Source organism: Petaurus breviceps, unplaced genomic scaffold, assembly GCF_028583685.1.
Source record: "Petaurus breviceps papuanus isolate PSGF00001 unplaced genomic scaffold, PetGlider_PUasm1.0 91041, whole genome shotgun sequence".
Taxonomy (NCBI): Eukaryota; Metazoa; Chordata; class Mammalia; order Diprotodontia; family Petauridae; genus Petaurus; species Petaurus breviceps.
In genome coordinates, this window is record NW_027187400.1 from 6,925,606 (window position 1) to 6,930,344 (window position 4,739).

General features: G+C 39.8%; 1 pseudogene; it reads left to right on the top strand.

Moving 5' to 3' along the window:
• The first annotated feature begins 1,796 nt into the window (after positions 1–1,796).
• LOC138153997 (dysbindin pseudogene) lies at positions 1,797–2,840 on the top strand (annotated as a pseudogene).
• The last annotated feature ends 1,899 nt before the right edge of the window (positions 2,841–4,739 follow it).

Genomic DNA, 4,739 nt, shown 5'->3' on the forward strand with positions numbered 1-4,739 from the left:
TGTTTTGCCAGATTTGTTCACTGGTGAAGGACAGTCCTGTTGTTGCAGAGGTTCTGGAACCTTGCTGTTGGTTCTGAAGCCCTGAAGAAAGATTTTCTTGTTGTATGTTTACAGAAATCCTGGAAGAGGGTCTTGCTAATGTTTTCAGAGGTCCTAGGACTGTTCTGCAGACAGAGAATGAATTAATGAGGATGCTGGCAATGTATCTTGTGGCCTTGTTAAGGTTTGTCTCCCCAGGAACAAAGATTGCTGAGAACTTGCCTCAGGTCAAGATGAAGAAAAGATCTTTCTTTGGGTATTAAATGCTGTGTTTGTAGCAACAAAAGCTTGTTGTAACTCTGGAGTAGATGGCCTATTCAGTTGTGATCCAGGGGTGGGAAACTTTTGATTTTTTTGTGCTCTGTGACTGACCAAATGAATTTACTTTGCTTATGATTGGAAACTAATCTCCATTTGAGAAGAGGGGCATTGTGATTGACTAAATGAATGTACTGCCTAGAGGTAGAGTAGTGCTTAGAAGAGGGACTTTGTGATTGACTAAATGAATGTAATGTCCAGGGGTAGAGTAGTACTTGTAAATTATTGAATTACACTTGGTGAATGCTATATTTTGAATTATGCTATATTTTGATTTTCTCTGTTCTTAATTTGTTATTGAATAACATGGAGAGCAGCTATGCTGGTATTTTGAACCTTGGGAAGTTGCCTTTGCTTGGCATTACAAGTGGGTGGTTCAGGAGGTTGCATCTAGCCAATGGAGATAAAGGGGGAAAATTCAAATTGGGGACAGGGCATAAATAACTTTGCCTTTGTCTGAGCAAGTTTACTCCATTAGGGAGTTACCCATTCACTAGGAATGTATAATGAATGTAAAATAAAATGGGAGCTTTCCTGGCTTCAGCAACCAGGATTGGTTTTTCTAGAGTTCTTTCCAGTACTTGTCAGAATGAAATAAGCCAATTTCTCACAATCTCCCAGACCATTTTGAGGACAGTGAGTCCTAAAAGTGATATTCCAGGAGACTATGTAGGATTGTAGATAGATGTCAGTGGGCAACCTTAACATTCACTGCCAGAGTTTGAGAAATACAACAGAAAAAAAGATCAACAGTCTAATAAATGTTCATGAAAACAAAGGAAGATCCCAATAAGTTTACACATATTCATTGTTTATGTCTAGGCTATGCCAAAGTATTAAAAATGACAATAGTATACAAATTATTCTACAGATGTACTGCTATGGCAACCAAATTATCAAGGGCATTTGTTGTTGTTGGTCAGCCATGTTTGATTCGGGTTTTCTTGGTAAAGATACTGAAGTGGTTTACCATTTCCTTTTCCAACTCATTTTACAGATGAGAAAAGTGAGGCCCAGGGTCACACAGCTAGTGAGTGTCTGAGACTGGATTTGAACTCAGGTCCTCCTGACTCCAGGGCTGTTATTCCTTGCACTGTGCTAACTGCCCTTATCAAGGGCATCCTTTTATAGAATTAGAGAAAATAAAGACAAAAATATGAAGAAAAATGTGATAGAGGATCTAGAAAAGTAATGAAAAAAAAGTATGATTTCACAATCAATTAAATAATGATGAAGTTTTAAAAAAGAAAGAATAGTAATAAAGAAATTTGGAGGCTGCTGCAGTTCCAGAGCAGAGGGCAGTGTGCTGGGAGCATGGGGGATGTAAGGAGAGTGTGGCTGGGGCATGGGGATGTGTATGCAGAGGACAGTTGTAGGATAGGGGTCCACCCCAGACAGAGGGGAGGGGGAGCAGAAAGAGGATGAGACTCTGTGGCGGTGGCAGCAGCGAAGATGCTGGAGACCCTGAAAGAGAGGTTGCTGAGTGTGCAGTAGGATTTCACCTCTGGGCTGAAGTCTTTAAGTGACAAGTCAAGAGAAGCAAAAGTCAAAAGCAAAAAAAGGATCATTCAATATTTGCCAAAATTCTCTGCTGGACTCAAGCTACTCAGCAGATATGAAGATACATGGGCTGCCCTTCATAAAAGAGCAAAGGAATGTGCAAATACTGGAGAGCCAGTGGATACTGAAGTGGTGATGCTTTCACAGCATCACCAGCTTTAATGGAGTTACAAAAACAGCTCCGGCAGATTCCAGTATTGTTAGCAGATCTAGAATCCATAAATGAAAATTTGATTTGATTCAGTTAGAGGCTAATTTTGAGGAGGAAGAAAACCACTTACTGCATTTGGAGGACTTATATGGGCAGTATGAATTAGAAAGATACAAACAAAAATTAGAAAGAGAAGCAGCAACTGGAAAATTACAAGAAAAATAAAAGGAAGGAACTTGAAGCCTTCAAAACTGAGCTAGATGCAGAGCTATATACTCAGAAGGTGCTAGATATAGAATACAGCCAACAGCTGAAACTAAAGGAATGCCAGAAATTCTTTGAAGAAGCCTTCTAGCAAGACATGGAACAATACCTTTCCACAGGCTCTCTGCAGATAGCTGAATGAAGAGAACCCATAGGCAGCATGGATGGGAATGCAAATCTGCTGGAACAGATGGACCTGATGGATGTGTCTGATCAGGAGGCCATCGATGTCTTTCTGAGCTCAGGAGAAGAGAGCATGCTCTCTCCTGGACTAGGGCCTGATTCCAGTACCTGTCAGAATGAGATAAGCCTTAAGGTTCCCAACCATTCTGCATCTTGAAGCAAACTGTCTTCCTTATCTTCAGTCTGCACTGACTCTGTCACTCAGGAGAAAAGTGAAAACAGAGAGTCCCCTGTTGTTTAGTCTGATGAGGAAGAAGTCCAAGTGGACACTGCTTTGGCTATCATAAAGGCCAGGTCAGATGCCAGTGATGAAAGTGACTCTTAAAATTCCATGAAGCTTGGCTTTCGTTCTTTGACTACACAGTGTTTCAATGAAGACAGCTCAAGTTTTGACCAGATAGCCTGCCTGAAGTCATTCATATTATGGTGATACTAACTAGGCTTTTATAAAATTGCCAATAATGAGTGGGAGTTGCCTAAAAGCACAGTTTTCTCTAACAATAAAATTTGAGAACTTTGAGCATTATTAAACTTTGTACAGCAAATAAAAAAATAAAGAAATTTGGAATCCTTCTTCTTGGTTCCCATAGCTGCCCAGAGTATAAAACTCTGCATACCCTTTGATCCAGCAATGCCACTACTAGGTCTATATCCTGAAGAGATTTTTTTCCAAAAGCACCTATATGTACACAACTATAGCAGCTCTTTTTATGGTGGCAAAGAATTGGAAACTGAGGGGATGACCATCAATTAGGGAATGGTTGAACAAATTGTGGCATATGATTATGATGGAATACTATTGTGTTATAAAAAATGCTGAGCAGGATGGGCTTCCAGAAAAACAGGGAAAGGCTTACATGAACTGATGCAAAGTGAAGTGAGTAGAACCAGGAGAACACTGTACACAGTAAAGCAATATTGTACAATGATGAACTGTGAATGACTTAGGTACTCTCAGCAGTACAAAGATCTGAGACAATACTGAAGGTCTTATGTTAAAAAATGCTATCCACCACCAGAGAAAGAACTGATGCAATCTGAATGCAGATCCAAGCATACTATTTTTTACTTTCTTTTTTTCATTTTTTGGTCTATGTTTTCTTTCACAACATGACTGGTGTGAAAATATGTTTTGAATGATGGCACATACATAACATATCAAATCACTTGCCTCCTCAATAAGGGGAGGAAAGAAGAGAAGGAGGGAGAGAATTTGGAACTCAAAATTAAACCAAAAAATGTTTTAAATTGTTTTTATATGTAATTAGAAAAAATAAAACTAAAAAAAGAAATAGTCTCTACTCCGAGGGTTCTTGAGTCCCTCCTCAGCATTGTATTTTTAAAAGTATACAATAAAATTCATAGGAATACAAAGAAAAAAATTATATTGAAATAAAGATGTAATTTTTACCATTCAAATTTATGAACCCCCTGAAATTTCTCCATGGGGTCTATGGGCCACAGGTGAAGGACCCTCATCCTACTCTCACTCGCCCTCTTTCCATTCCAGTTGCTTATTTCCTCAACTGGAGAAGAGCTCACTTACCCCATGGCAATCAGTGCTGGATTTTTCTGTTACTAGAATGAAGAGCCTCCCTTTCTGTGCACTCCAGTTTGCCTGGATGAAGGTATTGACAGGGGAAAATTGTGTTAAACTGGAGGGGACAGCTCTATGAAGGTCAGGTGTGGAGATAGCAGCAATGAGGAAATCTGGCTCACTTTTGTGGCTGTCACAAGGGAGGGGAGGACCCTTAGAAAGGAAAAGCCAGGCCTTAGAGCCAAAAAACTTCTTCAGTATGAAAAGAAGGTTTCTAACCTGTCTTGTCTACAATGGAAAAGTGTAAGCACCTTGAGGAGAAGGATTGTTTCATTTTCATCTTTCATTCCCAACATCCAGTACTGTGGTTAATAAATGGTTTTTGATTGGAAAATGATTATGTGTTGAGCTTGGCCCCTAAGTTACCCTGACTGAGGATGGGCAATACAGAAATCTGGTCAGAGATTGAACACTCTCTCTCTCTCTCTCTCTAAACAACCAAAATAACACATGACCTGATTCCTATCTCATCTCATGTGGACTTTCTTTTTCAGTATATAAGGACAACTCAGCGCAGAAGTTCTTGTGGGGGGTGGAGGGGAAGCAGTGAAGACAGGCTTCTTAATAAATATTTGTTCATTGACTGATTAGCAATGATCCCAGGTGCCACTTGGAGCAGCTCTGGGT